This window comes from Scophthalmus maximus, chromosome 3 (genome assembly GCF_022379125.1).
Source record: "Scophthalmus maximus strain ysfricsl-2021 chromosome 3, ASM2237912v1, whole genome shotgun sequence".
In the NCBI taxonomy this organism is placed as follows: domain Eukaryota; kingdom Metazoa; phylum Chordata; class Actinopteri; order Pleuronectiformes; family Scophthalmidae; genus Scophthalmus; species Scophthalmus maximus.
In genome coordinates, this window is record NC_061517.1 from 11837668 (window position 1) to 11849357 (window position 11690).

The window sequence follows — 11690 nt, forward strand, 5'->3', positions numbered from 1 at the left end:
CGCAAATTTCTGTCCTTTCTATTTCCATCGTGGATTAAAGTTCAGAGAGGCCATGCAAATCCCTAGGATTTTCTGTCATGGTATTTATTTCAGTGGGATATGTTGAAGTTCATATTAACTGATCCACAAGGAATAATCCTGGCAGAACTTGCTGCAGTGCTCGCCCAGGACTCAGAAGAGTGAGCTTTCAACAACATGGGGTGGTCTGATGCTGGAGTTGGCTCCTGGACTGATTATCATTTTACTGTCTTATAAAGCCTTGATAAATACTTCATAAAGCCATGTTGCATAGCAAATCTAACACATAAAACAAGTCATAGATGTTGCTACACACAGCATAAAGGGGATCGTGGCAGATTCTTGAATAGGCTTTATAATTCAATATAACAACCATCATCCTCGTAAGGGCCCGGTCACCTCCCGAGGCCGACAGGATATATATACGTTAAACACATTCAAGTGCTCGCAGTCGAGTCCATTACACTTATTAGCAGTAAACACATTTGTAATAAAACTTTGTGAAACAGAGGAGGATGGTCTTTGTGCTGATTCATGGTTGAATCTGGGTGAAATACAATGTCACACTTCTAAGGGAGCAGAAGTGATGCAGAGCTTTACATAAAAGATCTGTAACACACATGAGCCAATTCATCCAAACAGCTCACGTCTAAACACCCAGTCCCTCATCTCAACTGTTGGCCAGAAATGAACGCGGGCGAAGCGACGTGGCAGGGGTCCAGTGAACGTGAGAGAATCTGGGAGGTAGAGCAGTCCACAACATTTATTTCCATGGACCCCTCCTACTAATATCCTGTCCCTGCCTGCCCCTCTGCTCCCTGCTCTCTGTCCCACACTTAACCTTACTGTCCACTCGACCGATTCTCTCTGAAGGCTGCAGTTTACCTGTGTTTTCATTCATGAGGCCATGCTTCCTATAAAGATATCAAGATATATAACGTCCTTCGTTGAGACTGGACACATACCATATATCTGAACTGGTTTGAAGACTAGTTTGCACCACACAGCTTGATGTTACACATTCCTCTGAGAGACAGTAAAGCCTCCCAGATTATATTTCTAATAATATATGTGATTATGATCGAGCCGAGTGGTGTGTGTGTTTGTTTGCTTGTGCCTGTGTGTGACTTGTTGTGATCTTGTGTGTATCTAACTAACTAAATTACTTACTTACTTACTTACTAACATACATCCTCTTCTCCAGTTTCACTGCACTCGTGTTGCCCTGGTTTGAAATCTGTTCTCCATGAACTGAACTCCACATTACATAAGCATTACTAGATGGTTTAATGGGCCATTTTAGCACAGCTTTCTTTCTTTTCCTACTTTTTTTTTTTTTTTAGACTAGGTAGCGGTTATTAGAGGAAGAAGAGTAGTAAGAAGAAGAAGAAGAAAGAGTGGATCATGTGTTTCCACTTTTGACCTCTTCTCTGTGGCATGTACACACCTGGTTCAGTTTAGAATGCCGTTTCTGTGGAATAGCCGACGGCAAACCGGCTAGTGGTTTCATCTGGGCAGAGGAGGTCTAAATGTTTACACCACAGACTCACTCTCAACGGTTATTCTGTGTGTGTGTGTGTGTGTGTGTTCTTAAATTTATTGTCGTGTCAGCAGTGAGAAACACAGCGTTGCAGGCGCCAAAATCAAAGACTCGTCGTCAGTGGTAAGCCAGGTAACCAGTGCTTAAGTATCCAAGTTGAAACCTGAAGAGAATGCTTTCACCTTTAGGCAACAGCAGCAGATCCTGAAAGTCCCATGCAGATGTTTACAGGCCTAGAAAATAACCTTTGATTATTTTTGTTTGCGAGGCTGCATGACTGCATCTTTAAGAGGCATATTTCAGCCCAAACTAAGTGAAAATGTATGTCAGATGTCTTGCCTTTATGATGGGAAGGCCAAAGCACGGCCACCTCAGATTCTGGGCTACTCATCTGTTTCCTATTGGAGGAAGTGATTCTGGCAGGAAGGCAGGCTGGGATAGAAGAACAGTAAAAAGAGAGTAAAAGGGCAGAGAAACAGGAAATGACAGTGTGACCCACTGGGCCCACTTACTACTTTGCCAGAACCCCCTGGCCACAGCCAGCCTACTGGGCCAGCAGTTTCCATCACCTGCTGCTTCTGGTTCCCCCACATAAATCCAGGTGCTCCTGAATAAAGCTCTCTTTCTCCAGGAGCCACAGGAAGTCAGGAGTGGGGGGTGGGCTGCACGCCAGAGGGGCTGAGCCGCTGCAGCGGTGAAGCTCTGCCTCCTTGTGAGAACATGTCTAGGAAATTACAGCTGAGAATAAAGCCAAGGTAAAAGAGGCAGATAGATGGGGATTTCCATCAACCCCCTGCTAGTTCAAAGCTCCGTTCCTTCATTTTATTAATTCTGCCTTCTAATTAAAAGAAGTCAATATAGAGTCGCTGCATCTTTTTATTACTGTGTCCTATCTGCCTGATATTAATATAAGCCTAGTCCACAGAGAGAGGGAGAGTCTCAGCCCCACTCAGCTCCGCACCGCCCCCTGTCATGCCGAACCGGCGCTGCAGCCGCTGAGCTGATAAACCCAAGAAATCATTCCCGGCTCCAGTCAGAGCTCTTTACAGTACCTTCAGCGCTCCCTGGTGATGGATTAATGCACTGTTGTTGTCATTTTATTGCCATTTTATTGCTCTGGTGCAATTTACCAGGCTTTATGTGCCTCCGCTGTCCGGCGGGAGAAATGCGCAAGCGCACGAGGCCAACATTCCTAGACAAAGGCCACTGTTCACCTGATCACTGCGCATGTGCACCACTAAGACCCACACACACACACACACACACACTCAAACACAGACACACACACACACGCACGCACGCACACACACACACACACACGCACGCACGCACGCACACACACACACACACACACACGCAGTGTCTAAATCAAAAACACAATTTATTCAAACACAAATGGGCTACTATACGAGCGAGCAGATGAAAGCATCACTAGTGAATCTTTCAGCTGGTTGATGGACCTTACGTCCACTTCTGCTGTTTTACACTCTCACCACCTGAGGGCAACATCAGTCAGCCGGGCCTGCAGCTGCTGCCTGATGCAGCAGCACCAGTTCGTCACGTAAAATGATGTGAGAATATGTATATGCCTCCACCATCCAAATGTGTTCTGTGACTGAGAATCACAACGTTTAAACCAAAAAGAGTGCACTCCCCTTGCATTTGAATTGAGTATAAGGGTAACATTTTCCTAACTTAGCCTTAAATCCCCTGCAATGCATTTAATTTTTTTGCAGAAGCCACATTTACTCAGCATGGTTTGTTTTTTTTCAACGCAGGAAAGTCTCATTTTAAGGATTTTTCACAATTTGAATATTCTGCTATTATTTTAAGGCTATTAATCATTTCACCAACCCTCATTTGGACAATTACAAAAACAAGGCAAAACACATTCCACTTGTTACTGTCACACAGTTTTTAAGTAAACATACACACCACCACCCCACACACACAGCTGCAGATCGGAGGTCCTTGTTGCAACATGTGCAGAAGTTTTGTAACATCTCTTGCCAAATTATTATCCTTCTTGTGCTGTGGGAAATCAGTATTACAGCCAACTTCTGGGGGGAAAAAAATTCCTGGTTTGCATTCTATTTACTTGTTTTATAGTAATATAGCACATGCTATTTCAACAGTAACCTATACTTTCATATCCGTGTTAATTACAATAAAGACAAATTATAGCAGTATTTGGTTACTTTAATCGTAAATGTGATATTTCATGACTGACACAGAAAGTGATCCCATTGTGAATTTAAGATTATTATTGTTTAAGACCTAATGAAAACAAAACAGGTCCGACCTATGTGAGTAAACGTGATCATGACAGGAAGCGGCCACAAGAGGGAGCACAGATGCTGTCTAATCCAGGGGAGACACCTGACAAACCATTAGCCTGCAACTAAAAAGATTTTTAAAATACACGAAGGAATTACCACCACAGATGCTTATCAGCAGTCCAAAATTATTCAAACATCAAACAAGCTCGGGTGTTTTCCTTTTTGTCCGTTCCTGTCTTGGAATTTATTCTCCGTGTCATTCTGTCTGTTTGGTGTGGGGGCGTTGGTGGATGTACATCCGTGTGTGTATATGTCTTCAGCATTTGCAGTGTAAAGTACAATCTTTGTGAGGACCTGTAACCTCAGAGTCTCTTACGCCCTGAGAGCTGCTGATCCATCACTCTTAATGGAAGAGGATAAGTTTCAGCCAGTGAAAGAGAGAACAGACAAAGGCAGGACGATTTATGGCAGACGTAGAAGTGGAACTCCTGGCTGTGGGCCTTGATCTGAGCTGGGCTGTGGCTATAGGCTAGGCTACGCCCCAGGCCAGGGTCATTCACATGCACTCTCCCACACACACATGCACACACGCACATACATTAATCCAGGCGGAGAGAGCTTCAATCCCGACACCACATCCCCAAAATCCAAACCTTTCTGTTGAGCTTTTGAAGTTCCCCCTGCCCCCTTCTTCTGGACTAACTTTGGTGCGTCTATCTTTTCCAGTGAGTGGTGAGCTCGGAGAGGTGAAATATAGATTGGAGACCTGTTACATGTTAGCCAAGGAGATAGCCAAAGGTGTAAATTATGTGGGAGTCTCTGGCCAGTCTTATTTATGAGAGGCCTGTCAGGTGTTAAGGTGTTGGAGTGAGATGTGCGGCTTAAACCGTTTACTTCATTGTAAATCCGGTCATACAGGCCACGTCTGTTTGGACAGTGTATGTTTACGCGTATGTGCCTGTGTTTGAGAGCTTGTTTTTGCTGGAAGACGACGTTAGGCTGGGTTTTGATAATGTCAAGGCATATAGGTATTGATGCTTGAGAGGGTGTGTCCATGCATTTGTAGGTCTGTTTTGTCTGGGGGCCATCCTGGTTGGTACAGATGGGATGAAACACTAGTTATAGTTATTGTGCTGTCTGACTAACAAAGATGTTTTTTAATAGATACCCTCGGTGCATACACCTGCCGTCACTATTCTCCATTATGAGCAAACATCAAACCTATTCAAGACTTTTCCTGTTTCCTTTGTGACCTCCCCGCCTTTCTTTATCCCAGCCATATCATGTAGATGTAGATGGCTGTGACTGTAGCCCATCTGAGGACATCAGGTATCACTCAGCACGTAGTTAGACCTGTCACTTGATGATGAATACTGGCTCTCAGACACAGGAACTGCAGAAAACAGGTTCCATGTAGACCCTGTATTTGTTACCAGTATTTCCCCACAAGGTGCCGCCTGTAGCGTGAGCTGTGTCTCCCCTTCTGTTTGCCCTATTGTCCGTCCTCTAGCTCGTCCTCATCTCGGCACAACAATGTCATGGGACTTGGCTGGGGCATTTTGTTCCCCCTAAGTGGGAGAGCGTCAGTCCTTAAAGTGAGACCATAGGGTAAAAGGGAGTGCAGAGTGGTGGCTAGATGAGCTGAGTTAAGGTTGAAAGGGGTTAAGAACATGAGACAGAAAACTCTGGGGAGAGATCAAGAGGATAAAATGAAGGGGCGCTGAGGAGGAGAATGCAAGAGAGGAAGAGGGACAGAGGATGATGTGCTGGAGGCAGGTACATCTGCATTCTCTCCAAACACAGCGCAGGCCTGTCTGAGGTGTCTCTATCCCAGCAGCACTCACTGGCAGATTTATGGTGTCTCTTTGTGCATATGTGTGTAGGAGAAGGAGGGATAAATTGAGAGAGACACTAGGTACAGGAGGATGAGTGTATGTGTGCAGAGGCGAAGGGCGGCGAGCAAATAGCAGCCATGTTACATTCCATTGATATCACAGCCCCCCCCCCCTCGACCTCCCAATCTCCACCATATTTCATGCTTCCTCTCTCCCTTTATCCTTCCCTCCTCTCCTCTCGTCTTCCCTCTCCGTCTCATCACCCCGCTCTTCACTTGGCGCTCTTGGCCCTTCCATTGCTCTGCTGGGTCCCGGGCTGTAAAGCCCTCTCAGGGGGAAGGGTGTAAATCTGTCTCCCTGTCTCAGGAGATTTCCTGGAGCTCAGCAGACTCAACAAAGCCTAGCCGGTGTGGAGGACCAAATGTTTCACACACACACACACACACACACACACACACACACACACACACACACACACACGCACACGCACACGCACACACATGCGTACACACACACGCGCGCACACACACACACGCACGCACACACACACACACACACACACACACACACACACACACACACAAACACACACACACACACACACACACACACACACACACACAAACACACACACACACATATACTCACACACACAAATACATACACACACGCACATACGCACACAGGGAGATACATTTATAGACTCAGAACTCATACAGCAAAACAAAAAGTGTTCATATGTTCACTCACACACGCTTGGCCTTGTTTGGAAGCTCCCGTGAAAACAAACAGGTTTGCCTCTTCCTTGTCTAGCCGAGTGCCTGGGAAACCAATGTTTGTGTGTGTGTGTGTGTGTGTGTGTGTTCACAGGAGACCCTACCCCCAAACCTTTTGTCCAAAGGGGCTGTCCAGACGAGCTTGTTGTCTCTCTTTATTTTCCCTCTTCGCCCCTTCTTTCTTTCTCCACTTCCCTCTCTGCTTTATTGCACTGGATTCTAAGCGCGTCCATTCCTGAGATGGCTCAGATAGCAGCTGAAGCTAAATTGCCCGTCATAAAGCATCTGCAATAGCAATGGAGCTCTCGGGGTGGGACGCCTGCAAGGGGTACGAAGCGGTTAAGGCTCACTATGAAAACACAAGGTCCCCTTTTTAAATCTTTAAATGTGGAATATGAACTCTGATTCAACATCCACAAATCACAAGGCCCTTCCTTAAACATTAAATGATTCTGTTGCATGATCGATTCCCTGAGTGTCCCCTAAATCACTTTTATGCAGCTAATTTTCAGGAACATTTGGCTATTTGAGTGTGTGGGTTTTGGAGAAAAGTGACTGAAAATCAAAAGTGAAATGATCTAATGGTATTTTGGGATGCCGAAATGCTTCTGCATGATACTACTAATTACTCACACAAGACAGGCTAGTTAGAGTGAGATGCTGTGATTTATGGGGGGGTCATATATTTGGCTGTGCTATGTTCCTGTCAAATGGTTGACAGATAGATGACTGCTGGGCTGTAATTGGCCTTCCTGTTTGTATCCATTCTCATGGAACAACAAAGGCACTTCCCGGCCTTGACTGTAGAGGGTGCACACGTGAAAGTGCGGCCTTGTGCGTGAATGGCAACAACAGATTCTTTACAGGAAGAAGAAACAAAGGGGGAAAGGAAGGATAAGGAAGTAATTGTTAGGTGGAAAAGACACAAGGAAGGTTATTGGAGTGCAAGATGGGTAAGGCAAACAGGGAGCGAGACAGAGAGAGAAAGCAGGTCAGATCAGTTATATTTCTGCAGGGCGCTGTATTGACTCATCTCGGAGACAGAGCATCTGTGTGTGGCATTTGTTGCAAGCCAAAATAATCCCCTGAGCTGTCAGATTAATCTCAACAAAGATTTGGGGCAGTCAACAAAGCGCCGTGTCCAAAAGATAGAGAGATAGAGACAGAGCTGTTGTGTATCCAAGTGGGAAAACCCCTCTCTGCTTCATGCGTCTGTCTACAGTGCTTTTTCATCAAAGCTGTGATATTATTGCTCTGGAACTGACGGTGAAGGAGAGGAATTCCAAGGGACCACAGGAGCAAGACAGGGCCAGCAGCCTGCTTGGCAGCAGCCCCGGTGCGATCATCAGCCATGGAAGGAGTGACGCCCCTCACTCCTGCCTCCCACTGCCTCCCAGCTAGCCTTGCCCTGTGACAGATGATCCCAATGACAGCAGGACGCCACAACCTGCAATTGAACATTCCCCCGCGATCTGTCAACGTCCATGGCGGCGTTTCACTCTCAGGGAAACACACACAGGCACACGCACCTTCACAGGCACCTTCACATTAAGTCATTCCCCAAGTATTAGAAGAATCAGGGCCTGATACGCCTTCTCACACTCGAAAAATAACTCAAATACCTGTTGCAGGTGTCTTTTGAGGTCTGTGGGGCGGTGTGCGTGCCTGGCTCTTTTTCTGCCAAGGACTTTTTCTCTCATTTGAAAACTGCTAATAACCACATGCTGGTGTTTGCATTGTACTGTACGACGTTTCAGCTGCTCCTCCTCTCGCTGCTCCTCCTCTTTGATTTCAGCTGGTGCCGGGGTGGTTCTCTGCTTTGACCACAAGGTGTCACCTTGCCCACAAATTGCACATGGCTTCAAGCCTGACAGGGGCTTTATTTTCCGCTTTGGTGGCAGTGCTGTGGTGTAGCACAGCAAAAAGAAATAGGAAAAATGAAAATAGGGCATAAATGTGTTTGCAGCATACAGGGCTTAATGAAGTCAGCCTTGCCAGTACATTAGGAACAAAAGGCCGTAGAGAGAAAGGCATTGAAGGACAACTCACAAACAGTTCCAAAATAAAAGGGGAGATAAAGTATGAATGGCGGGCCTCCTCAATGAAAAGCAGTTCACCGGTTGTCAAAGTGGAGATTTATTTTCCAAGCAACTGGCTTTTTATGGTCAAGCTCCTCCACACTGGCGAACAGCAGCGCTTTGTAATATGGCATGTAAAGAATGAGATTCAATAGAAGCAGTCGTCCATTTGTCATATTTAAGGGGATAGAATAATGACCATTGGCTGTCTTGCGCTTGAATCGCTCAACTTGGCTTATTTTTGTGTGCAAAATGGAGAATGAAGACGAATGGACCTCATACATGACTTTGCACAGTCCAAGCCATCATATCATGTCATATAACTTAAACCAATAGTTGGTAGCATATCATTATCCTAAGCCCGAAGCAGTAGGTAGTCCTTTGCTATGTTTCAGAGGGAATTATAAAAGAATCCAGCTGTCTTCACTTGCTTGTTGCAAACTAATGATCGCTTGGCTTCTCTGCCATAAAAGCACGGCGCAAAAAATTAATTGTTTCAATCAATCAATTGGTCAATTTCATAGCCATCAAGCTATGCCCGAGATCATGTGCATTCTCTACACTTCTCCTTCAGGATGGGCTTGGAGAATGCCAGATGATTTATGGCCTCTGTGTGTGCTGCATACATATACAAATGCTATGCACACATGCTGACAAGCATACACACTTAATAGGCAGACACACACACACTGTGTATGCACGTAGACATGCATGTTTGCACATATATGCACACATACCATGTGGATGACGCACAGCAGGGGACGGATCACGTGAGGAAGCAGGATGAGCACATAGGGAACGCTTCAGTGTGCACTAGCCTGCTGGTGACACATGCAGCTTAACACAAGAGAGGCTAAAACATTACAGATCTCAGCGATGTATGTAGCTGACATGTGAAGGAACATACTAACAAACACACAAGACCATGTCCTGTCTTACGTTGGACGGTCACGCATGCCACCTCCTCTTTCTACATACATGCATTAGGTTTGTACATGTACATGTATGAACACTCTCACATATGTGCTCACGTACATACATGCTCATGCGTAGATGCTCATGCACACAGTGAGAGCCAAGTGCAGGGGCTTGTTGTTAGCGTGTTGTTCCTGTGCTGTGGCTTGTGGGCCTGTCTGCAGGGCTGATCGATGGTCTTTTACTGCTTCCCCAGGATTATCGGTCGAGTTCACCGGGAGGGGAAGGCAATTCATCAGAGCACAGCAGAGAGAGGGAGAGAGAGAGAGAGAGAGAGAAAGGGAGAGAGGAGAGGGGACAGAGAGAAAGGGAGAGAGAGATAGAGGAAGAGGCATGGGGGAGCAGTATGAAAATGGAAGGAAATATAGGAGAAGGCAGAGGTAAAGGTGGGAGGAAAAACAGTGGGAGAGGAGAGAATGAGACTGAGGGAGTAAGGACAACAAGATGGAGAAAGCAGGGACAAGGAGGGGATGTACAGATGTGCTCATGATAGTGCATCACCTGGAAATGCATGGAACAGATAATGGCATAGACATAGATGAATATCGCTAGATAAAACGATGGAGTGTTGGGGCAACCTCAGGGTGAACCCTGCTCATACTGTATATTCAACATCACACTTAAGTATGCCACTACATTGTCTGTAGCTGTTCGAGGCGATACCACATGTAGACATGGAGCAGTTCTGTTTTTTATTGAACATGCTGTTTTGCATTAAAATTGATTTATTTGACCGTTGAAGAAAAAAATGTCTGTAATTTGAAAGATGACACAGAAGCATCGCAAGGATTACTTGTCTCCTGATGCTTAGTATTATTATTATGGCAATGGATAATATTATACCTTAACATAAGGCATTAGCCTACTATATGTCAAAAATTGTTTCTGTTGTCATGAATAGCACTCAGGCGAATTGTGACAAAAATATCCCACAAATCCGCTTTTTGTTCATGTGAAGAATCTGACTTTGTTTGACTAACATGATCTGCAACAGGGAGTAATCGTGCCAGGCGAGAACACCTGCAAATATAAATGCATAGATCCACGTGTTAGCTCAGCTCCCAGAAGGCTCTGACAATATGTGCCCACATTGTAACACATTTTACAGGGGCCATAACACACGTGTTCCAGCTCATTCAGTTCACAGAATGGAAGGAGGGAAAGTGGCAAGGTGGTTCAGCACAACTAGCTAAACCTTCAGCGAGGAGACAAACGATGAGGGACAGACACACGAATGAAGTCGGACACTGTCTTGCACTTTGCAGGGAAGAGAGTGTGCACCTCTTGATCGGCCAGCAGGTCAGAGAAGTACATTATCACTAATCACATTACTGACCAATGGCTGTGATAAGGAACATGCATCCAAACATCATTAGCACTGTGTGTGCCACAAGGTTCGGAAGCCAACATACACATGTTTTGTGGGAACGCATTTCGGTATATTTATGTTCATGCCTGACTTTTAATGATTTTTCTTTGGTGGGTGATGTTTATGCTTGTAAATGACACTCCATTCCAATTTTTTTTTTCCTTGTGTCTCTATTTCCCTCCTCACAGATAGTCTACCATTTCTCTTTCTGGCTCTCGCTCTCCCTCACCCCGTTGATGGATGGACAGATCATGTATATCCAATCTAGCAGTGCTCCTGATGCGGTTAGGGACTGTGACAAGTCTCTGGTTGGAGCGGGGGGGGGGGCGGGGGACGAGCGGAGCGGGGCGAAGGGAAGGGGTGACGAAGAGGACATGACATCTGGAGAACACGCAGAAGAAGAATAAGAAGAATGCAGCAGAGAGAGGGACTGCGTGAAGTGTCTGCATAGCACCCTGAGTGTGTGTATGTGTGTGTGCCTGTGTGTTTGTATGAGGAAACCAAATATACACATTCTGCTCTGCCCTCTGGGCCACTGTGTGGCTCTCTGGTTGTCACTGCTAACTTACAAGCTCCAGCAATCAACAGCAGCCTTTGATAATAAATTATGATCTAATGATAAAAATTCTAAATTAATTTACATCGGACAGTACTGGAATACTGCATGTATCAGATGGAACAGGCAGAGTGCCAGAGCCTCTCTTCCATAGCTACTGTGGACCACAGAGTGTTACGGATGGAGATTGATTGTATGGTTGGCTGTTGACATTCACTCACTGGCTACAGGGTAAAGTATCAGGGTGCAGTTGCAAACATTAGC